Here is a 27,428-nt window from a genome sequence, read left to right on the forward strand (position 1 = left end):
ATATGCGATGTAATGGAAACTATATTTATAAATATATAGATATATATAATTATGTATATAAATATTACTTGTAAATATATAAAGTTATATTAAATCTATTTGTTTAAAAATATATAATATATTTGTTTTAGTATTAAAATTGCTATTTTAAAACTGTTTATATATAGAAAGAGAATATGTTAAAAATAAGTGATTTCGAGCCTAATTAATAAACGTCAGTAGTACTCGGTTGACATTTCGTTAGTGTTCATATAGATCTAATATATATATATATATATATATATATATATATATATATATATATATATATATATATATATATATATATATATATATATATATATATATATATATATATATGGAAGATTAAGAAAAAAAGTTGGATTGTAAATTGATTACAAAGATTTTAGATTTGTTAAAAATATTTTTACCTTTTTAAGTTTAAATATTAGTACTCCGTACATATAAATTGGAACAGAAAATAAATAATTATCGTACCTTTTTGATCAGGTTTCAAACAGTTAATGAGTGAAATAATTAAATATAATTAAGCTAAAAATTTGGGATTTTTAGGAACACTTTTATACGTTAACTGTTTAGCAATGGACACGATACACACCCTTATAAACCGTCGGTACAAGTAAACAAAATCCATGGCTGCTATATTATTTGTTATACTGTTGGGTACTGTGCGTTACTGTTTCAAATTGATCAATCATCTATCTTTCTCTTTTTCTTTTATATAAATATACATTATGCATAAACATATTCATATGCATATAGCAAACTACACCCGTACAACAAACACAACCTTTCCTTCTCCTTCTGGGTTTTGTTTCCTGTCCAACGAACACAAACAAATTATGTATTGTAGGATACTAATCTACATCCTATAATCTAATTCATATCGAAAATCCTCCATCTGATCGTACGAGATGGATCCCTCAACCAGTTCGAATTCCTCGGATTCCGACAGCTATTCCGATATGGATATCCACCTGAGCTCCGAAAGCATGCGTCACTAGAATGAATCAACCAATCATTCATCCCCAATTCATCTGATGGGTTCGTAGATGACTTAACCAATGGAAACGCGAAGAAGGCGATCCTTTCCATCCACCACATTCCCCTCTTGGTGAAGAACCTGAAGCATTTACCGGCGAACCCATTCGAAATACCATTTCCACACTCATTTCCAGAGTATCTCTCCACGATTATATTCTATCTAAAATTTTAAACCTTATTCATCCGCTCGTTCCGACCGACAATCATCCTGGAGTAATGGAAGAAGTCAATGAGATTCGCGCTCGAGTAATAAATTTGGAGAATATGGTGCAAAACTTACCAGCTTCAACACCACCGGCACCAACAGTACCACCAACATTGACACTAGTACCATCAACAATCCATGCCTCAACATCTCATTCTGTACCTCGAGTATAATCATCGTTCTACATATCGTTCTGAATCAATTATCTTCGTTCTTCATGGCGATTATGTAATCTCTAATGTGGTAGAGATTATGTATTCTAGTTCTAACGGTAAATCAAATGAGATTAATATTATATTAACTCATTAAATCCATGATTACATCTGAAGAGAATATATATGTAAGTATATTTTCATAAAGATTGTAATTAAAAATTCTTTCGTACAAACTGTTAATGGTAAAAATATTTTAACGGGTAGGTAATACCCGAGGAATATTTAGATTTCGCATTAATAAGTTACACTATACATTCTTCGAATCTGATTCAACAGTCATTTACTATCCTACTTACATCCACAGATATACGAATCCGTTCACCACAGAATAACCATTTTCTTTCAATTTTATATTTGGATTTTGACATATCAGAATCCAACAAGTGGCATAATGAAGAAAACATTGGACAAAATAAAATTTGTTAGAAACAAACAAATTAACTATGAGAAATTTTGTTAAGAATCCACGCTAACTATTCCTAGCTAACTGTTCCTAGCAAACTGTTAATTCCGTATTACATTTTATTTATCGCAATTTATCTATCGCAATTTATTTTTCGCAATTTAAATTCTCGCAATTTTATTTATTATCATTTAATTTCTGTTATTTATTTTACACACTTTATTTATCGTCATTTAAACACTGTTATTTACGCATTTTAAATATCGGGACACGTATACAATGTTTTGACATATCATATCGACGCATCTATATATATTATTTGGAATAACCATAGACACTCTATATGTAGTAATGATAGAGTTAGCTATACAGGGTTGAGGTTGATTCTACAATAATATATATACTTTGAGTTGTGATTGAGTCTGAGACATGTACACGGGTCACGATACGTATTAATTAATTCGAATATTATATATTAAACTATATATGAATTATTGGACTGTTAATGTGGACTATCGACTGTGGACTAATAACATTGGATAATTAAAATGAATTAAAATATTGATTATAACATATGAAACTAAACATTTCTTCAAGTTTGCCACTTGATCTCATCTTAAACCTCATTTGTATCTCGACGATTACAATCTGCGTTCAAACCTTTCATGATTCTTGAAAACATCTCAATCGAGAGGATGAACCAACCGCATTTCATTCACGGAAGGAAAGATTTATGCAAATAGATATGCACCTGAAAAACTCTCGGAACCTGAGTAAACGTTTAACACGTATCTGTGCTAACTCCTTTAGCGTTGTTATTACCGAAAATAACTTTGCAATCCCTTCCCAAAGTAGCCAATTTTGTCACAGCTTCAGCAAATCAACTTTGACTTTCATTCGAATAAGCCTTATTATAACCTTGATATATAAGTTTGCCTTTCGTTATCGTTAACGGAGAACCTTTTATATTCCACAATATTACCATCAGCGTTTAATCATCTAAAAACACAATTCTCCTGAAACCACCTCGGATTGATAACCGGTGATTCAGATATCGTAACATTAAATGCAAAGGAAACAGAAAAATTGTAGATGGTCTAAACGGCCAAAAGTTTGATGATAAAGAAGGGAGTGTTAGGAACGCTCGATAGAAAATTTGGTACTGAAAAGCAGATTGAGCAAACCATGATGGAAACCAAGGCCAAATAAAAGGACTATACCATATATTCAAAGAAGCAGGTAATTCTGGATCCGATGAAACCTTCAACAAATATCTTGCTCCGTACTCATGTTAAAATCTTGCGGAAAATCTTTCTTCATCAATCTTCGATCTTAGAAATTCCAAAATATCATCATAAATATCTTCGATATTTCTGAAGATATTTTCATAAATATTCTCGTCCGAAATTATTTATCTCTTCGTGTTATCTGTATTACATCATAAAGGAAACTGTTAGTTTCTAAAGTCTGAAACCTTCAAATTTAAAGTATGAATATTTTTGAAGAAGTGTTCGGAACTGAAGCATGAGTTAGTATAATATAATGACACTTGATCAACGTGATTATATTACAGTAAGTCATTCTGAGTTTCTAATGAAATATGATGATTCACAGACTATAACATCATCATGTGCCATGTTACACGACTCTTACATTCTACCTAATTTTCAAACATATCGAGAACATATCTTCCTGATAATCCTATCTTTTCTCCTGAATTCTGGTAATTTAACCAATTAAGATCATGCTAATATAATTTCTCTCTTAGAACGTTAGCCATGTTCATTCGAAACTTTATACCTACGAATTCTGGACCATTATTCGCTTCACTTAAAGTTGGGAAGAGAAAACAAAAGGATAGAACTCCAAAAATATAAAGGAAACGGAAGGAGTGGAATTTATAGTGAAATATTTGACAGAGCAATCGAGACAAATCATCTTATTAAATTAAAGAGATCTTAACTTCCTTGATTACCGAAGAACCAAATCTTATTACTAAGATTTTCTCTAAATTCCTTGAATTCCGGAATTCAACCAAGGCAACGTCAAAAGTTAAGATGTGCTTTATTTTCTAAAATCAACCGTGACTACGTCACCGGTTAAGACAAACCTGCATTTAATCATTTCACTCTTTTATGATAGCATCACTCGTACTCTTCACAAAATCAAATTGTTTTATCTATATTACTCGATGATGATAAAACTATAATTTTCAGCTTGTATGGGTCATGAAAACATACTTATTGTCAGCCATGACCATCCCAATCAAATTTCGGGATGAAATTTCTTTAACGGGTAGGTACTGTGATGACCCGGAAATTTTTGACCAAATTTAAACTTAATCTTTATATGTTTCCGACACGATAAGCAAAGTCTATTAGGTTGAGTCTCAAAAATTTTGAACTGTTTCATATATTCAATTGACCTTCGATCATTCCCGACGATTCACGAACCACTATTTGTAAATAGATACATATATATATATATATATATATATATATATATATATATATATATATATATATATATATATATATATATATATATAATAATTTGAAATATTATTAAAATAATATATTATTAAATTGTTAGAATTAAATATGTAAAATAATATGCGATGTAATGGAAACTATATTTATAAATATATAGATATATATAATTATGCATATAAATATTACTTGTAAATATATAAAGTTATATTAAATCTATTTGTTTAAAAATATATAATATATTTGTTTTAGTAATAAAATTGCTATTTTAAAACTGTTTATATATAGAAAGAGAATATGTTAAAAATAAGTGATTTCGAGCCTAATTAATAAACGTCAGTAGTACTCGGTTGACATTTTGTTAGTGTTCATATAGATCTAATATATATATATATATATGGAAGATTAAGAAAAAAAGTTGGATTGTAAATTGATTACAAAGATTTTAGATTTGTTAAAAATATTTTTACCTTTTTAAGTTTAAATATTAGTACTCCGTACATATAAATTGGAACAGAAAATAAATAATTATCGAACCTTTTTGATCAGGTTTCAAACAGTTAATGAGTGAAATAATTAAATATAATTAAGCTAAAAATTTAGGATTTTTAGGAACACTTTTATACGTTAACTGTTTAGCAATGGACACGATACACACCCTTATAAACTGTCGGTACAAGTAAACAAAATCCATGGCTGCTATATTATTTGTTATACTATTGGGTACTGTGCATTACTGTTTCAAATTGATCAATCATCTATCTTTCTCTTTTTCTTTTATATAAATATAAATTATGCATAAACATATTCATATGCATATAGCAAACTACACCCGTACAACCAACCCAACCTTTCCTTCTCCTTCTGGGTTTTGTTTCCTGTCCAACGAACACAAACAACCATGACCACTGGAACACCACCACAATTCTAAACCACCCGTCACCTTATAATCACGAATCCAACCCACCATCTTTAATCCCATTGAACCATCAAAACCACCCTACCAAACATCATCTGATTCCTGTTTCGGATTAATATCACACCCAGATGTAAACACACGCAAACTATCTCCTTCTTTATACATACATATGTGCATATATCCGCTGTCACCTCCATCATCATTAAAACTGCTATAATCACTGTTATATGACTATGTCTGTTTGGATTCTCAATCAAACCCATATCCCTTTTTAGCTCAATAATTCATGTTATCGCTACTTGTTCCTGCTATTCTTATTTTCATTCGAAAACCACCATTAAATGAAAACCTGCAAAAAAAAAATTGTTTCTTCTATAGAGGAAAATGACGATGAATGGTTAAAGAAGATGAAGATTACACGTTTCGCGTAACTTGAGGTGAGATGATTATGATATTGATTAAGATGGTGATGCTCGTTATATTATAAAGATGATTATGATGAGAAGTATTGATGATGGTGATTCAAAGAAATTGGTAACGCTTATAATCATGACGTTGATGATGATGCTGTAACAATGATATGATGATGACTAGAGAACCATGATGATGTTAAGATAATGAAAACAATAGGCTATAAGTGAATCAATTCGTGTTCTTTTGTTTCACTGCTGCACGACCCACGAATCACTTCCCTCACCATTAAACCTCTAAAAAACTCTATTGCTACCCATTTACTGTTGATCTGGTTTTAGTTGCCATCAACGAAACCCACCAAACCCACCATTAACCATCGTAGATACCTGCTGGTGTTCGATAGATTAAAACCAAATCACATTAACTAAGTTCACTGTTAAGGTTCGAACCATGATCAACCTGCAATAAAGACGATGTATAATGATTAAAGATGATGATCATAATTATGATTAGACGTGGTATCAATAGCTGTAAAGTTAATCTGTCGAAATTTAGGATTAAAAATATCACGGCTGTATGCCACCGAAATAAATAACAGATACATAGATTTACAACCTAGTGGACTAGTAAGGTATATGAGCTCTTATAAGATTTGGGTCATGAGCTTAATATAGAACTTGGGCCGGGTAGTTATTTACTATTGGGCCGTAAATGGATCTTGGGCCGAGATCTATAGTTGGGCCATAATTATATTGGGATGAGCAGAAAGTAGTTAAATTAATATGGCACATGGTTTATAACAGGAAAGTAGAATTAGCGGAATGGTTAAGGGAGGTATTGGGGTTTCAAGAGGTCGCGGGTTCGAGTCCCTAAGGGGGCAGTTTACTTTTTGGACCGATTTTCCTTGAAGGTAGCTTCCTTTTTTTCATTATTATTATTATTATTATTATTATTATTATTATTATTATTATTATTATTATTATTATTATTATTATTATTATTATTATTATTATTATTATTATTATTATTATTATTATTATTATTATTATTATTATTATTATTATTATATTATTATTATTATTATTATTATTATTATACTTATTATTATTATTATTACTATTATTATTATTAATCTGATTATTGTTATGGTTACATTATTAGTTGTATTAAGTTTATTATTGATGTCATCATTATTACTAACATAAGTGATAAATATTTTTGCTTATAATTATAAAAATGTGTAAACTAGTAAAATAAGTATTAGTATTAAGTAATAATATTATTAATGTTAGTATTATTATCAATTCAATTATTATTATTATCAACACAATTATAAGTATCATAACCATTAGTATTATTATCGATATTATGATCATTATTAACTATTGTTATTGTTATAACATGATTTTTATCATTTTAGTTATTATTAAGTAACATCGTTATGAATTAAAAGTATGATTATTATTATTATCACGGATATGGTTATTATTATTATTGTTACTACGAGAATAACACAAACTATTATTATTATTATCATTAATATTAGTGTTAGTATCATTGTAGACTTATTATTATTATTAACATAAGTATTATTATAAAGATTATCATTAGTAATAAGATCATTATAGTAAATATTATTATTAAGTATTATGTATTATTATCAAAATTATTATTTTCATTATCATTACTATTTTAACAAACAAATGAAAAATATACATATAAAATATTTGATACATGTAATATAACAAACTTATATTTTTATATAGTAAAAATGAAATATATAAATTAATACTATAAAAATTATATCACTAATAATAATATATATATAAATATATATTGGTTCGATTACAAGTATATGTTTTAATATATATACGAATGATATAGTTTGGTGAATCCGAGGCCAACCCTGCATTTTTCACTTGTTCAATATCGTCATATGTATTTTTACTACAAAATACAATGCTGTGAGTTTCATTTGCTCCCTTTTTAAATGCTTTTGCAAATATATTTTTGGGACTGAGAATACATGCGCTACTTTTATAACTGTTTTACGAAATAGACACAAGTAATCGAAACTACATTCCATGGTTGAATGATCGAAGTCGAATATGCCCCTTTTGCTTGGTAGCCTAAGAATTAGTAAACCAGCCTACTAATTGACGCGAATCCTAAAGATAGATCTATTGGGCCTAACAAACCCCATCCGTTATAGCGGATGCTTTAGTACTTCGATGTTGTTTTATCATGTCCGATGGATGTCCCGGAATGATAGGGGATATTCTTATATGCATCTTGTTAATGTCGGTTATCAGGTGTTCAATCCATATGAATGATTATTTTTGTCTCTATGCATGGGACGTATTTTTATGAGAAATGAAAATGAAAATCTTATGGTCTATTAAAAATGATGGAAATGAATATTTATGATAAACTAATGAACTTACCAACCTTTTGGTTGACACTTGAATGCATGTTTATTCTCAGGTATGAAAGAAATCTTCCGCTGTGCATTTGCTTATATTAGATATATTACTTGGAGTTATTCATGACATATTTCAAAAGACGTTGCATTCGAGTCGTCGAGTTCATCTAGATTATTATTAAGTCAATTATAGATGGATATATTATGAAATGGTATGCATGTCGTCAACTTTCGGTGTAAAGAAAGTTTGTCTTTTAAAAACGAATGCAATGTTTGTAAAATGTATCATATAGAAGTCAAGTACCTCGCGATGTAACCAAATGTAATGTATTCGCCCAGATGGATTAGGACGGGTGATCACAGATATCATCTATGAAGACGATAATGAACTTGTCCAGGTATGGCTTGCATACACGATTCATGAGATCCATAAACACGGTAGGTGCACTAGTTAAACCGAATGGCATCACGAGAAACTCATAATGACCATAACGGGTTCTGAACGCAGTCTTCATCACATCGCTCTCCTTCACCCTCAACTGGTGATAACCGGATCGCAAATCGATCTTAGAGTAAGCGCTTGATCCTTGCAGCTGATCGAAAAGATCGTCACTTCTGAGAAGGGGATACCGATTCTTAATCGTCAATTTGTTGAGTTCGCGGTAGTCGATACACATGCGGAAAGATCCGTCCTTCTTCTTTACAAATAAAATATGTGCGCAACAAGGCGATGAACTCGGTTGGATAAATCCACGGTCTAGCAATTCCTGCAGTTGACTCTGCAACTCTTGCAGTTCGGAAGGTGCTAGTCGATAAGGTGCGCGAGCTACAGGTGCAGCTCCTGGTACTAAATCAATCTGGAATTCCACTGATCGCGGCGGCAGTAATCCAGGTAACTCTTCTGGAAAGACGTCAGGAAATTCGTTCACAATCCGCACATCATCAGCACTCTTCTCCTCCGTTTCTAACTTCTTCACATGTGCCAGAATAGCAAAACACCTTTTCCTTATGACTTTCTGTGCCTTCATGCAACTAACAAGTTTCAACTTCGGACTACATCTATCTCCGTAAACAATCGGAGGCTCACCATCTTCGCGTGGTATACGGAGAATCTTCTCACCACAAATAACTTCGGCTCTTACCTTGAACAACCAATCCATACCGACAATCATATCAAAGCTTCCTAACTTGATGGGTATCAATTCAATCTCGAAATCTACACCAGCTAAGTTCATTATACCTCCTCGGCCAATTTGGTCAACTTTCTCAAGTTTTCCATTGGCTACCTCAACAAGCATACTCTCCTCCAAAGGTACTAACGACCAATCTATCTTAGAGCAAAAGTGTCTATCTACATAACTCCTATCGGCACCAGTATCAAACAAGACAGAAGCTAATAGATTGTTGATAGTGAATGTACCTGTAACCAAATCAGGATCCTCACGAGCATCCCTGGCGTTCATGTTGAAAACTCTCCCACGTGTTGGTCCGGCATCCTTCTTCTTGTTCGGGCACTCATTCTTGAAGTGGCCCTGTTGACCGCACTCAAAACACTTTCTTGGTCCAGTAGGGTTTGTCCTCACAGCTGAGGTGGTGATCTTGCAGTCCTTGCCAATGTGCCCAGTCCTCTTACACTTTTCACAGACCACGTTACAGTACCCTGTATGATGCTTGTAGCATCTCTTGCACTGCAGGAGACTACCCTTGTAGTTAGGGTTCGAGCTAGGGTTCGGGTTGGGGTTCATCCAATCGTTGTTTCCCTTAAAACCCTTATGCCTCTTAGCTGGGTTCTGATCAAAGACCTTCCCTTTGTTGCCTTCCCACTTACGCTTCTCATAACTAGCTCCTGATTCTGATTTCGCTTTCTCTGGTTCCTTGCTGACGATCTGGTTCATCAGGGTGTGCACCGTGCGCATAGCTTTCGGGACATCTGCTGGTTTCGAAGAGGTAACATTTCCCTGAATGGTCTTGGGAAGTCCCCACAAGTATCGTTCCATTCGCTTAAATTCAGGGGCAACCATCGTGGGGCACATCAAAGCTAACTCTAAATACCTTCGGTTATAGCCATCAAGGTCAGTCCCTACAACTTTCAATTCCCAAAACTCCGCTTCCATCTTCTGAATTTCGATTCGAGGGCAATACTCCTCGATGATAGCACTCTTAAACTCCTCATATGGTGTAGCATAAGCCTCGTCAATTCCCTTGGCCTGGGCGAGTGTGTTCCACCAAGTTAAAGCGCCATCCGACAAAGTGCAGGATGCGAACTTAGTCTTATTCCCCTCGGAGCAGTTACTCATACGGAACACAGATTCCAATTTCTCAAACCATCTCGTCAGCCCAACTGGCCCTTCTGTACCACTAAAATTGTGGGGCTTGCAACTCTGGAATTCCTTATAGGTACACCCGTTCTGAACAGCTGGGTTGGCCAGTGGAGCTGGAGCAGGGCTGGCATTCGCCATAGCTGCGGCTACTCGAGCAGCTATCATTTCCTCAATCTGTGCCGCTATGGGCGTTTCCCTTGGGACTCTTCCGTTTGCCATTGTTCCTCTGAACAAAAGTTTCGACTCCAGTCAAAATCCAGCGTTCAATAATATTATAGCATAAGGCACCCAGTATGGAATCAACACCACACATAATTAATTAAGTAAAGCAACCAGATACAGATACCACAAAATCATCATACAGTAGCGTAAATAGAACACCGTACAAAATTCAAACAACATTAAGTTCTATTCATTAATAAGAAAGTTGCATATATCCGCATAAGGTTTGTACAATACATGAGTAAAACATGAAACTACTAACAGAGTTACATAAGGAAATGATGTCCATCAGGTGGGACATCTGTTCCTCGAGCTCAGTTACCCGAGCACGGAGGATATGCACTTCCCTCGTCAGTTCCTCGACGACGGGGGATGCTGGTGGGGCAGGCGGTGCAGATGGTGCCTGAAATGACCCGTTCATACCAATTATAAACGATTCACAATAGTTGATTTCATTGCGAGGTATTTGACCTCTATATGATACATTTTACAAACATTGCATTCGTTTTGAAAAGACAAACATTCATTTCCACAAAAGTTGACAACATTCATACCATTTCATAATATATCCAAATTATAACTGACTTAATAATAATCTTGATAAACTCAACGACTCGAATGCAACGTCTTTTGAAATATGTCATTAATGACTCCAAGTAATATCCTTAAAATGAGCAAATGCACAGCGGAAGATTTCTTTAATACCTGAGAATAAATATGCTTTCAAGTGTCAACCAAAAGGTTGGTGAGTTCATTAGTTTATCATAATCAATCATTTCCAATAATTTTAATAGACCACAAGATTTTCATATTTCCATTTTTTTATAAATATACATCCCATACATAGAGATAAAAATCATTCATATGGATTGAACATTTGGTAATCGACCTTAATAAGATGCATATAGAATATCCCCATCATTCCGGGACTCCCTTCGGACATGATAAATTTCGAAGTACTAAAGCATCTGGTACTTTGGATGGGGCTTGTTGGGCCCGATAGATCTATCTTTAGGATTCGCGTCAATTAGGGTGTCTGTTCCCTAATTCTTAGATTACCAGACTAAAAAGGGGCATATTCGGTTTAATAATTCAACCATAGATGTAGTTTCGATTACTTGTGTCTATTTCGTAAAACAGTTATAAAATCGCATGTATTCTCAGTCCCAAAAATATATATTGCAAAAGCATTTAAAAATGGAGCAAATGAAACTCACTATGCTGTATTTTGTAGTAAAAATACATATGACGTCATTGAACAACTGAACAATGCAGGGTTGGCCTCGGATTCACGAACCTATAACCAGTGTATATATTAAAACATATAATCATAATTGAATAATTTTATATATTTTATTAGTAATAATATACTTGTTATTTTAGTAACCAATTATATGTTATATTAATAGATAAATTAAATATATTTATTATATATTTAAAAAAATTAATAAAATCCATTTGTTAAATATTTATTAATACATTATATAGTTCTAGTATATCTATACAAAATGTTATATTATAATTACTTGATGATTATAATAGCATAGATTTTATCTAAAAATTATGTATCATATATATATATATATATATATATATATATATATATATATATATATATATATATATATATATATATATATATATATAAAAGTTATATTTATAACTCACGTCTCATATTTACCATTTTACTAATGTTTCATTAATTCATATTAAGTTATATATATATTTTATACGTAATTCTCATTTATAGTCATAATATATTAAAAGTAGGTTTATATTAATACTTATATTAAAGTTTAACCTTTATGAGTTTTCTATATATATATATATATATATATATATATATATATATATATATATATATATATATATATATATATATATATATATATATATATTTTAATCATCGCAATCCTAATCTTTAAGCTATCTTATCATAATATCTCATATTATATTATAAACTTTATTTACTAATCATATTACTTATCATATTTACATACATATACTCATACCCAATTCTTTATACTTATCTTTTATTTATAATCATATTCATATTATAATTTCATTTTCATATATCTAGTTAATAATACTTATCATGCAAATTTCATACATCATAATGTTATCATTAACATTTACAATAATAATAATAATGTAACAATGATAATAATAATAATAATAATAATAATAATAATAATAATAATAATAATAATAATAATAATAATAATAATAATAATAATAATAAAAATAATAATAATAATAATAATAATAATAATGATAAAATGACTACCTTTAAATAAAGCCTCCTTTAAAAAAAACAGCCATCACCCGGGCTCGAACCAGAGACCTCTCGATTACCCAAACAACCTTGTAACCATCCCTCTTCCACGACTTATCTGACTTTTACTCCAAAAATTTTAATTATAACCCGTATTAATTTATGTGTTCTTCATCTTCTTCAAACAGATCGACCAAAACCCAAATACAATCATATACACTAATTACTAAATTGATTTAGGTTGTATAACAGAAACAAAAACATTTAGACTGTAAGTGAATTATCAAAACAGAAAAAAATTTAAACAGATTCAATTGCAGCAGCGTTTTTATGAAGACGTGAACTCAATTGGTGATTTTAGAATCCAAACATTTTTAGCCCGTGACTTCCACATGAGATAAGTCATAAATTATTCCTAGAAAGTATATAAATCATCAATTTTACTGGAAACATTAAAACAGAATCCAAATTTGACCAAGAACGCATAAGTTGACCTTTTCAAATAAAACTTTGACTCCAAAATTCTTTCTCAGTTTAAGAATTTGAAAGCTGAAATATTGTAGATAGATTGACTGGAAGGTTACTAACATCTCTGCATTTATAAATTTTAAAAAATAAAACGAATTCGAACTTTTTGGAGAAATTTGACACGAACAGAGGAATAAACTGGGTGTTTGTTTCTTTTTCTCGTTCCTTTACTAATTGCAGCATATTATTTATGTAGTGTAATGAGTAATCGAAGTAGAAACATGAATTAATTGTTTGAGGTCGACTTGTTACAAAAATTGGACAAAAAGGACGTAAATATTCGATAAGGTAAAAAAATAATAAAAAAATAAAGTATGATCACAATGGTACTGAATCAAATAATCTGTGCAGTAATGTTGATTGTTATCTAGTGATGATAATTGAGGTATTAATCAATCAGATACAGGAGCAAATTACACAGATAGCGAATTTAACAGAACTTGTAATTCTTGTTTTTATATTTTATGTTTAAATATATATTAATAATTAATAAATATATTATTAATAATATAAATAATAATAATAGTAATTATATTAGCAATAATAATAATAATAATGATAATGAAATGATAATAATAATATTATTAATGATAATAATAATAATTATATTAATTTTATATCTATATATAATATTGACACAATAATATTCATAATACTGATATTATTGTTAATATTTATATTTATTTTAAGGAAAGTAATAATAAAATTATTAATATAATAACTAAAACAAATCGTAAATTATAATTTTAAACATTCTTATAATAGTATTTATATTTAAAATCTTTAGTTTGATAATCAAAACCTTAAAATTATAACTATAATAATAATACTAATATTAATGATTCTAATATTGATATTAATATTAAATAATAAAAGTAATAATAATATTACTGCTACAGCTATACTTTATGCTTGTAATTACATATAATATAATAATGTTACAATTAAGTATATCATAATTACTAAAAATAATATATTTTGAATATTTAATATTTATAATTTTTATATATATTACAATATATATATATATATATATATATATATATATATATATATATATATATATATATATTATATTACTACTTATGTATAGAATTTATATATATTCATTTTAATAGAAACTTAATTATTCTATATATTATTTTACATTTTTAATTCCAATCGATTAAAGTGTATTTTGTTAATTCAAAATATTATATATACACTTATATATATATATATATATATATATATATATATATTTATTTATTTACATATTTATTTACACACAATGGTTTGTGAATCGTCGGAAATGGTCGAAGTCAAATGAATGTACGAAAATAGTTCCAAAATTTTGAGATGCAACATAACGGACTTTGCTTATCGTGTCGAAACCATATAAAGATTGAGTTTAAATTTGGTCGAAAATTTCTGGGTCGTCACAGTACCTACCCATTAAAGAAATTTCGTCCCAAAATTTCTTTAGGATCGTCATGGCTGACAATAAGTATGTTTTCCTGACACATACGAGTTGATAAATGGAGTTTTACCATCATTGAGTAATATGGATAAAACAATTCGATTATTCGAAGAGTACGAATGAAGTTATCATAAAAAAGTTAAATGAGTAAATGCAGATTCGTCTTAACTTTTGACGTAGTCATGGTTGAATTCCTGAATTCAAGAGATTAAAAAAAATCTTCGAAATTTATAAGATCTAATTCTTCGGGATTTAAGAGAATTAGGATTTCTTTAATTAAATGCGGTCATCTGTCTCGATTGTTACGTCTGATTTTTCCTTTATAAATTAAGCTCTTCTGTTCCATTATTCTTACCATTCCTATACTTCCTTTCTTAATTCATACATCCAAAAGGTTGTGAAAATGCTTAATCCCTTTCTAATCCTTGATATTTTCCTAATTATCATTTCTGTCATCCTTCTTTTTAATCTTCCACTAGAAAAATCTGTTTACTTCTACTATTACCTTGGGGTGATACTATTCTTAATTCTACCGTGTCTTTATATTGCTATTCGTATTAACATCCACGGTTTGTGACCTCCGTGTTGTTATTGGGCTTTATATTTTCTCTTATATTTCAAAGTTTCTGCTTCTGGCTTCTATAATCATTGTCATCCACAGTTAATGCACTCTTCTATTTGCTGCGATTTATACTCCCATTTCTATTTCAGAGCTTCATTCTTTTGTTTTCTTTTCGCAAGTCATGGTCCAGAATTCATAGGTATGGAGTTTCGAATGAACATGACTAATGTTCTATGAGAGAAATTGTAATAGCACGATCTTAGTTTTTTTAAATTACCAGAATTTAAGAGAATAGATAAAATTATCAGGAAGATATGTTCTCGATATGGTTGGAGTTAGGTAGAATGTAAGAGTCGTGTAACATGGCACATGATGACGTTATGGTCTGTGAATCATCACGTCCCATTAGAAACTCAACATGACTTACTGTAATATAATCACGTTGATCAAGTGTCATTATATTATACTAACTCATGCTTCAATTCCCAACACTACTTTAAAAACATTCAAATTTTAAAATTAGAATCTTTCGAAATTAGAAACTAAAACAGTTTCCTTTTTGATGTAACACTGATATTGCGAAGAGATAAATGATTTCAGATAAGAATAGTTATGAAAATATCTTCAAAAATATCGAGGATATTTATAATGAAAGATATGATGATATCTTAGAATTTCTACTATCGATGGGTGATGAAGAAGATTTGTCCGTAAAAGTTTAGAGTTAGGAGCAAGGTATTCGTTAATGACTTCAGCAGATACTGATTCATTTGGATTCTTTGAAGACAGATTTAGTCTTTGTGATTCGTCCACGGCCTCTTTCACGGTTTGCTCAATCTGTTTTCCAGTTCCAAACCTTCTCTTTTTCTGAGCTTTGCCAACACATTATTCTTTATCATCAAACTTTTGACTGTTAAGATCGTTTACAGTTTTTGCTGTTTCATTCAGCTTTTTCAACATTCCGATTATTCATTTATAGACTGGGTGCTTTTCGGGATTTCGAAATGGAAGATCAAAATTCTAGGAGATAAAGGTTATATGTATACATACAACTGCTGATGTAGAACGCTGCGAGATTCAGAATACTGATTGCTGATTTCTGGTAATTGGTATGGCAATTCTCATTATAAGATACAGATGGGTATATGATAGGGTTTCAATGTATATAATGGTTTTTCGGAAGGTCAATGATCAATGAAGTTGTTTGTAAGTTTATTGCTAATGTGATGGGATATATACGGTTCCCCATTAACGATGACGAAAGGTAAACTTATATATCAAAGTTATGATAAGACTAATCCGAATGAAAGTCGAAGTTGATTTGTTGGAGCTGGGATAAAATTGGCTAATTTGAAAAAGAATTGTAATGTTATTTTCGGTAATAACAATGCCAAAGGAGCTAGCACAGGTACGTGTTAAATGTTTACTTAGGTTCCTAGTGTTTCCAGGTGCATAACTATATGCATCAATCTTTTCTTCCATAGATGAAGTGCGGTTGGTTGATCCTCTCGATTGAGGTGTTTTCAAGAATCATGAAAGGTTTGAACACAGATTGTAATCATCAAGATACAAATGAGGTTTAAGATGAAATCAAGTGGAAAACTTGAAGAAATGTTTAGTTTCATATGTTATAATCAATATTTTAATTGTCCAATGTTAGTAGTCCACATTTAGTAATTCAATAATTCATATGTAGTTTAATATATAATATTCGAATTAATTAATACGTATCGTGACCCATTTTATACATGTCTCAGACTCGATCACAACTCAAAGTATATATATTATTTAAGAATCAACCTCAACCCTATATAGCTAACTCGATCATTACCGCATATAGAGTGTCTATGGTTATTCCAAATAATATATATAGATGCGTCGATGTGATATGTCAAAACCTTGTATATGTGTCCCGATATTTAAAGTGCGTAAAATAAATAACAGAAATTAAATGACGATAAATAAAATTGCGAGAATATAAATTGTGATAAATAACATGTAATAAGGAATTAACAGTTAGCTAGGAACACTTAGCTAGGATTCTTAACAAAATTTCTCATAGTTAATTTGTTTGTTTCTAACAAATTTTATTTTTGTCCAATGTTTTCTTCATTATGCCACTTGTTGGATTCTGATAAGTCCAAATCCAAATATGAAATTGAATGAAAATGATTACTCTTCGGTGAACGGATTCGTATATCTGTGGATGTAAGTAGGATAGTAAATGACTGCTGAATCAGATTCGAAGAATGTACAGTGTAATTTATTAATGTGAAATCTAAATATTTCTCGGGTATTACCTACCCGTTAAAATATTTTCACCATTAACAGTTTGTACAAAAGAAATTTTAATTACAATCTTTATGAAAACATATATACATATATATTCCCTTCAGATGTAATCACGGATTTAATGAGTCAATATGATATTAAACTCATTTGATTTTTCGGTATGAGTTAGAATAAATAATCTCTAAGACTTTAGAGATTACATAATTGTCATGTTCAGTGAAGATAAATGATATAGAACGATACGTAGAACGATGATTATACTCGAGGTACAGAATGAGATGTTGAGGCATGGGATGTGTAACATCCCGCATTTTTTCGTTAAATTATTTTAACGCCCGTCTTTTTATTTTGTTGATATCTTTCGTATCTAGATTCGTATCCTCCGTTGGTTAACGTTCTTAATATTTTCGTTATTGGATTATAACATCTTCCGTTTACTCTCGTGTATTTCAAAATAATTCGTTTGGTTAACTCACGCACCCGCATCTGAACTCGAGGGACTAATTTCATCAGTTGATCAAAGATGTGACTAGTTGGACTAGTCAACATCCACCACCACCATTCATTTCATTCATCACCTGCCATATTTCTCTACTACTTCCATTTTTACTCTCAAACACCCATTTCACTAAATCATCATCCATTTTGAATCTAGCAAGTATCAACTAAAACAAACTACATATTTGGAATCCTTGCATCTTCATCTTCAATTCCATACCAACTTCATCTATTTTGGGTAACTTTCTAAAAACACTAGATTTTGTGTTCTTGATAATTTTGACTTATAAAAGTGTTAATTAGTGTCTATGGCTCAAGTCTAACATGAATATGTGTTTGGTTTGCTCGATTTGTTATTTTGAGTAACTAGCTTGAATATGAAAAATGAGTGTGCTTAATCTTGAATTTTGTATGATTAAATGTTGTTTAAATGTTAAAGTTCATGTATTAAATGTGTTACTAGCATCATTAGCTTCAATTTGATGTGTAGGTTAATTTAGAAAAGCTTCATTTACAAAATAGTTGAATTCATGATTTTGGTTAGAGTTTGATGAACTTTAAAATGAACTTTAAATGAATTGAATGCTTTGCAAGGTTAATTGTAAGTGTTTATTAGCATTGTATGCATGATTACCTACAAAACGGCGTATTATATGTGTGCATTTAATTCCCGAATCATCAAAGTGCATTTATGAACTTGAAAGCATTTATGGTTGGCATTTAATTAGCTTTCAACTTGGATTTGATTATTGTAAATGATGATTTTGGTTTATGAAATTTGTTTAGTTGTGTTCCTCATTAAATTACCTTTCCAACGGTGTATGGCATGTATTTTGAATGTTTTCGGTTCATGAGTTATGTTTGTTTGATGTTTTGTTCGAGACTTAACAAAATTTCAGCAAACAGCACCTTTTAAGTAGTAATGCGCACCGCGCATTATTTCGCGCGCCGCGCAAATGTGAAGTCCCAGATGCTTACCCCCTTTAGACAATTCCTGACCTGATTCCACGCTTTAACACACGCCGCGCATACTTGAGCGCGCCGCGCACTTCCCCAGACCAAAATTCCTTTGTTGTTTTATTTTTCACAAATTTTTTCCGCTTAACCGCAACTCCGATTAACATGAAATTTGGATAACATGCTCATATACGATTCTAAGTTTTCGGATACCCGACCCGACCCCGTTGACTTCAACTTTGACCAAGTTTGACTTTTAGTCAAACTTAACCAAATGTTTAGGCAATCGTTCTAACATGCTTTTATACTTGTATCTTGCATGAAACTTGACAAGTTGATTCACATGCTATATATTCGAGTCGTAACGAGCCATATGACTAAATGAACAGCTTTGACCAATCGTGTTCCCGTTATTGATACAACCTACTTGTTTAGGTTAAGACTAGCAATTGTCCTTGCACACGTTTACTTGTGAAGTACTTTATTACTCGTGCACTCAAGGTGAGATCATAGTCCCACCTTTACTCTTTTAACTTACATTTGGGATGAGAAAACATAAACGTTTCATTTTACAAAGTGAATATAAGTATGAAAACAAACATTCTACATACGAGTTAGAACAAAATCCTCAATTCGATTATCATTAGTTACACTTACTGGGTGTAAGCGAGAACTTATGTTGTATGGCCATATGGGTTTGACAAACCCTCATTCGGACGGTTCGCTACCGTTACTTAGGGTGAAATATATTTTCGAGAAACAGTGTATGTTCTAACACTATTGTGATGGGGTTCTATGGAAGGAATTTTAAGCCTTGATAATTGGGTGCTCGTGATAACAATTTTTGGAATGGTTTACGATTATTGAAATGTTATAAATCTTGTGGTTCATTTTACTAACTCACTTACTTACTTAAACCTATGATTTCACCAACGTTTTCGTTGATAGATTTATACGTTTTTCTCAGGTCTTTGAATGATATGTGATACATGCTTCCGCTCATTATTTTGATACTTGAATTGGATGTCGAGTATATATGCATACTTGGAGCGTCTTTTTTCTACTTTTAAATTGTGTCGCATAGGTTTCATTTGTACTTATAACGTTGTAACATAACTTGTGGTTGAACTATTCTTGAAACTTTGAAACAATCTTTACATATGAAATGAATGCGTCATATTTTTGGTCAAACGTTGTTTTAAAGACTTATGATCACGTAACGGGACCTAAGTAGACGGCGCCATCAATGACGATTTTGTCGGGTCGCTACAGATGGTATCAGAGCTAGGTTGTAGGGATTTAGAGTTCATTGGTATCAACCCCGAGTCATAGGGTCCATTAGTGAGTCTAGACTACAACCGACTTATAGACTTGAAGTAGGAATTACTTGACTACTTGTGCATTTATACTCGAACTCTTCTATTCATATCTAACTTTTATTTCATCATAATCTCACGTTGTTTAATTTGATCGACACATCTTGACTTTATGAGGTAATGTCGAATGCACATATGAATTAGGGTAATATAATTGCCAGGATTATATTACGGTGACTCATATGGACGTTCTGACATTATAATATAAAGAATTTAGGGTGAGTCAAGGGAAAATTTTCTTTCTATCTTTATTCCATATCACGATTAGTATTATTGAGAATACTAATCAGCGATATTCTTGTGTTTTCAAGGAACAATGGCTCACCGAGGTCAACACAACACTTCTCCCGAAACTCTCGAACGGGCTCTTCAACGAATGATAGCCACCACCGTGGATGCGGCCATAGCCGGTCACTCCTCCAACAACAATAACAACAACACTAACCATGGAGCCAATAATTCAAACGAGGGGTGCTCCTACAAGAACTTCATGGGGACATCGACTATTACTTCCAACTAAATTTCGGGACGAAATTTCTTTAAAGGTGTGGGTAATGTAACATCCCGCATTTTTTCGTTAAATTATTTTAACGCCCGTCTTTTTATTTTGTTGATATCTTTCGTATCTAGATTCGTATCGTCCGTTGGTTAACGTTCTTAATATTTTCATTATTGGATTAAAACATCTCCCGTTTACTCTCGTGTATTTCAAAATAATTCATTTGGTTAACTCAAGCACCCGCATCTGAACTCGAGGGACTAATTTCATCAGTTGATCAAAGATGTGACTAGTTGGACTAGTCAACATCCACCACCACCATTCATTTCATTCATCACCTCCCATATTTCTCTACTACTTCCATTTTTACTCTCAAACACCCATTTCACTAAATCATGATCCATTTTTGAATCTAGCAAGTATCAACTAAAACAAACTACATATTTGGAATCCTTGCATCTTCCTCATCAATTCTATACCAACTTCATCTATTTTGGATAACTTTTTAAAAACACTAGATTTTGTGTTCTTGATAATTTTGACTTATAAAAGTGTTAATTAGTGTCTATGGCTCAAGTCTAACATGAATATGTGTTTGGTTTGCTCGATTTGTTATTTTGAGTAACTAGCTTGAATATGAAAAATGAGTGTGCTTAATCTTGAATTTTGTATGATTAAATGTTGTTTAAATGTTAAAGTTCATGTATTAAATGTGTTACTAGCATCATTAGCTTCAATTTGATGTGTAGGTTGATTTAGAAAAGCTTCATTTACAAAATAGTTGAATTCATGATTTTGGTTAGGGTTTGATGAACTTTAAAATGAACTTTAAATGCATTGAATGCTTTGCAAGGCTAATTGTAAGTGTTTATTAGCATTTTATGCATGATTACCTACAAAACGGTGTATTATATATGTGCATTTAATTCCCGAATCATCAAAGTGCATTTATGAACTTGAAAGCATTTATGGTAGGCATTTAATGAGCTTTCAACTTGGATTTGATTATTGTAAATAATGATTTTGGTTGATGAAATGTGTTTAGTTGTGTTCCTCGTTAAATTACCTTTCCAACGGTGAATGGCATGCATTTTGAATATTTTCGGTTCATGAGTTATGTTTGTTTGATGTTTGGTTCGAGACTTAACAAAATTTCAGCAAACAACACCTTTTAAGTAGTAATGCGTGCCGCGCAAATGTGAAGACCCAGATGCTTACCCCCTTTAGACAATTCCTGACCTGATTCCACGCTTTAGCGCGCGCCGCGCATACTTGCGCGCGCCGCGCACTTCCCCAGACCAAAATTCCTTTGTTGTTTTATTTTTCACAAATTTTTCCCGCTTAACCGCAACTCTGATTAACATGAAATTTGGATAACATGCTCATATACGATTCCTCATCATGGGAAAATTTTTGGATACCCGACCCGACCCCGTTGACTTCAACTTTGACCAAGTTTGACTTTTAGTCAAACTTAACCAAATGTTTAGGCAATCGTTCTAACATGCTTTTATACTTGTATCTTACATGAAACTTGACAATTTGATTCACATGCTATATATTCGAGTTGTAACGAGCCATAGGACTAATTGAACAACTTTGACCAATCGTGTTCCCGTTATTGATACAACCTACTTGTTTAGGTCAAGACTAGCAATTGTCCTTGCACACGTTTACTTGTGAAGTACTTTATTATTCGTGCACTCAAGGTGAGATCATAGTCCCGCCTTTACTCTTTTAACTTACATTTGGGTTGAGAAAACATAAAACGTTTCATTTTACAAAGTGAACACAAGTATGAAAACAAACATTTTACATACGAGTTAGAACAAAATCCTCAATTCGATTATCATTAGTTACACTTACCGGGTGTAAGCGAGAACTTATGTTGTATTGCCATATGGGTTTGACAAACCCTCATTCGGACGGTTCGCTACCGTTACTTCGGATGAAACATATTTTCGAGAAACAGTGTATGTTTTAACACTATTGTGATGGGGTTCTATGGAAGGAATGTTAAGCCTTGATAATTGGGTGCTCGTGATAACAATTTTTGGAATGGTTTACGATTATTGAAATGTTATAAATCTTGTGGTTCATTTTACTAACTCACTTACTTACTTAAACCTATGATTTCACCAACGTTTTCGTTGACAGATTTCTATGTTTTTCTCATGTCTTTGAACGATATGTGATACATGCTTCCGCTCATTATTTTGATACTTGCATTGGATGTCGAGTATATATGCATACATGGAGCGTCTTTTGGCTACTTTTAAACTGTGTCACACAGTTTTCATTTATACTTATAACATTGTAACATAACTTATGTTTGAACTATTCTTGGAACTTTGAAACAATCTTTACATATGAAATGAATGCGACATATTTTTGGTCAAACATTGTTTTAAAGACTTATGACCACGTAACAGGACCTAAGTAGACAGCGCCGTCAATGACGATTTTGTCAGGTCGTTACAGGATGTGGATGTTGCTGTTGTTGTCACGGGTGCTGTTGCTGGTGGTTTTGTTGGTGTCAATGATGTTGCTGAAGCTGGTAAGTTTTGCACCATATTGTCCAAAATCATTACTCGAGCGCGAAGTTCGTTGACTTCTTCTATTATTCCGGGAGGACGAGCGGATGAATAAGATCTAAAATATGATATAGTATATAATCGTGACGAGATACTATAGAAATGAGAAAGAAAATGGTATTACGAACAGGTTCGCCGGTAAGTGCTTCAGGTTCTTCGCTAAGAAGGGAATGTGGTGGATGGAAAGGATCGCCTTCTTCGCGTCTCCATTGATTAAATTGACTACGAACCCATCCTCAATTCATCTAGAATTGATGATGGCTGATTGGTTGATTCATTCCGGTTACACTGTCTTCGGAGCTCTAGTCGAAATCCATATCAGAATAACTGTTAGAATCTGAAGAATTTGAACTAGTTGCGTGTTCAGTCTTGTAAGGTTAGATAAAGAGTTTTCGATATGAAATGATTTTCGGATATTGGAAGATATTCTAATTACATAGAATACCTAAATATAGTACAGAAGATCCCATAGATTACGGAGGAATTTACGGAATATGTCAGGCAAGAGTTACAGTAACAGATATGCTAAAATATGAATTAGCAGATACGCTAAGATATGAATTTTTGTCTATACACTATTCATGCAATCAATGCAGTAAGATGTGTCTAGACTAAGAATGATAAGCAGGTAATTTCCTAAGGATGATAAGTAGGTAATTTTCGACACGAAATGATAAGCAAAACTCTTGACATGCAGACACGGTCGAAGTCCAGAGTCACTAATGCATCTAAGCAACTATCAGTTAAACACACTAATGCAAGACCTGGTTTGCTAATACCACCGCTCTGACACCAACTAAAATGACCCGTTCATACCGATTATAAACGATTCACAATAGTTGATTTCATTGCGAGGTATTTGACCTCTATATGATACATTTTATAAACATTGCATTCGTTTTGAAAAGACAAACTTTCATTTCAACGAAAGTTGACAGCATTCATACCATTTCATAATATATCTAAATTATAACTGACTTAATAATAATCTTGATGAACTCAATGACTCGAATGCAACGTCTTTTGAAATATGTCACGAATGACTCCAAGTAATATCCTTAAAATGAGCAAATGCATAGCGGAAGATTTCTTTAATACCTGAGAATAAACATGCTTTCAAGTGTCAACCAAAAGGTTGGTGAGTTCATTAGTTTATCATAATCAATCATTTCCAATAATTTTAATAGACCACAAGATTTTCATATTTCCATTTTTCATAAATATGCATCCCATACATAGAGATAAAAATCATTCATGTGGATTGAACACCTGGTAATCGACCTTAACAAGATGCATATAGAATATCCCCATCATTCCGGGACTCCCTTCGGACATGATAAATTTCGAAGTACTAAAGTATCCGGTACTTTGGATAGGGCTTGTTGGGCCCGATAGATCTATCTTTAGGATTCGCGTCAATTAGGGTGTCTGTTCCCTAATTCTTAGATTACCAGACTAAAAAGGGGCATATTCGGTTTAATAATTCAACCATAGAATGTAGTTTCGATTACTTGTGTCTATTTCGTAAAACAGTTATAAAAGCGCATGTATTCTCAGTCCCAAAAATATATATTGCAAAAACATTTAAAAAGGGAGCAAATGAAACTCACTATGCTGTATTTTGTAGTAAAAATACATATGACGGCATTGAACAACTGAACAATGCAGGGTTGGCCTCGGATTCACGAACCTATAACCAGTATATATATTAAAACATATAATCGTAATTGAATAATTTTATATATTTTATTAGTAATAATATACTTGTTATTTTAGTATCCAATTATATGTTATATTAATAGATAAATTAAATATATTTATTATATATTTAAAAAAAATTAATAATATCCATTTGTTAAATATTTATTAATACATTATATAGTTCTAGTATATCTATACAAAATGTTATATTATAATTACTTGATGATTATAATAGCATAGGTTTTATCTAAAAATTATGTATCATATATATATAAATATGTTTATATATATATATATATATATATATATATATATATATATATATATATATATATTTTATATATAAACATTAGTTATATTTATAACTCACGTCTCATATTTACCATTTTACTAATGTTTCATTAATTCATATTAAGTTATATATATATTTTATACGTAATTCTCATTTATAGTCGTAATATATTAAAAGTAGGTTTATATTAATAATTATATTAAAGTTTAACCTTTATGAGTTTTCTATATATATATATATATATATATATATATATATATATATATATATATATATATATATATATATATTACATATAACTATATATTTTTAATCATCGCAATCCTAATCTTTAACCTATCTTATCATAATATCTCATATTATATTATAAACTTTATGTACTAATCATATTACTTATCATATTTACATACATATACTCATACCCAATTCTTTATACTTATCTTTTATTTACAATCATATTCATATTATAATTTCATTTTCATATATCTAGTTAATAATACTTATCATGCAAATTTCATACATCATAATGTTATCATTAACATTTACAATAATAATAATAATGTAACAATGATAATAATAATAATAACAATAACAATAATAATAATAATAATAATAATAATAATAATAATAATAATAATAATAATAATAATAATAATAATAATAACATTAATAATAATGATAATAGAAGTAATAAAAATAATAAAATGACTACCTTTAAATTAAGCCTCCTTTAAAAAAAACAGCCATCACCCGGGCTCGAACCCGAGACCTCTCGATTACCCAAACAACCTTGTAACCATCCCTCTGCCACAACTTATCTGACTTTTACTCCAAAATTTTTAATTATAACCCGTATTAATTTATGTGTTCTTCATCTTCTTCAAACAGATCGACCAAAACCCAAATACAATCATATACACTAATTACTAAATTGATTTAGGTTGTATAACAGAAACAAAAACGTTTAAACTGTAAGTGAATTATCAAAACAGAAAAAAAAAAATTAAACAGATTCAATTGCAGCTGCATTTTTATGAAGACGTGAACTCAATTGGTGATTTTAGAATCCAAACATTTTTAGCCCGTGACTTCTTCATGAGATAAGTCATAAATCATTCATAGAAAGTTTATAAATCATCAATTTTACTGGAAACATTAAAACAGAATCCAAATTTTACCATGAACACAGAAGTTGACTTTTTCAAATAAAACTTTGACTCCAAAATTCTTTCTCAGTTTAAGAAATTGAAAGCTGAAATATTGTAGATAGATTGACTGGAAGGTTACTAACATCTCTGCATTTATAAATTTTAAAAATTAAAACGAATTCGAGCTTTTTGGAGAAATTTGACACGAACAGAGGAATAAACTGGGTGTTTGTTTCTTTTTCTCATTCCTTTACTAATTGCAGCATATTATTTATGTAGTGTAATGAATAATCGAAGTAGAAACATGAATTGATTGTTTGAGGTCGACTTGTAACAAAAATTGGACAAAAAGTACGTAAATATTCGATCAGGTAAGAAAAAAATAATAAAAAAATAAAGTATGATCACAATGGTACTGAATCGAATAATCTGTGTAGTAATGTTGATTGTTATCTAGTGATGATAATTGAGGTATTAATCAATCAGATACAGGAGCAAATTACACAGATAGCGAATTTAACAGAACTTGTAATTCTTATTTTTATATTTTATGTTTAAATATATATTAATAA

The sequence above is a fragment of the Rutidosis leptorrhynchoides genome, chromosome 3 (genome assembly GCF_046630445.1).
Source record: "Rutidosis leptorrhynchoides isolate AG116_Rl617_1_P2 chromosome 3, CSIRO_AGI_Rlap_v1, whole genome shotgun sequence".
NCBI lineage: Eukaryota > Viridiplantae > Streptophyta > Magnoliopsida > Asterales > Asteraceae > Rutidosis > Rutidosis leptorrhynchoides.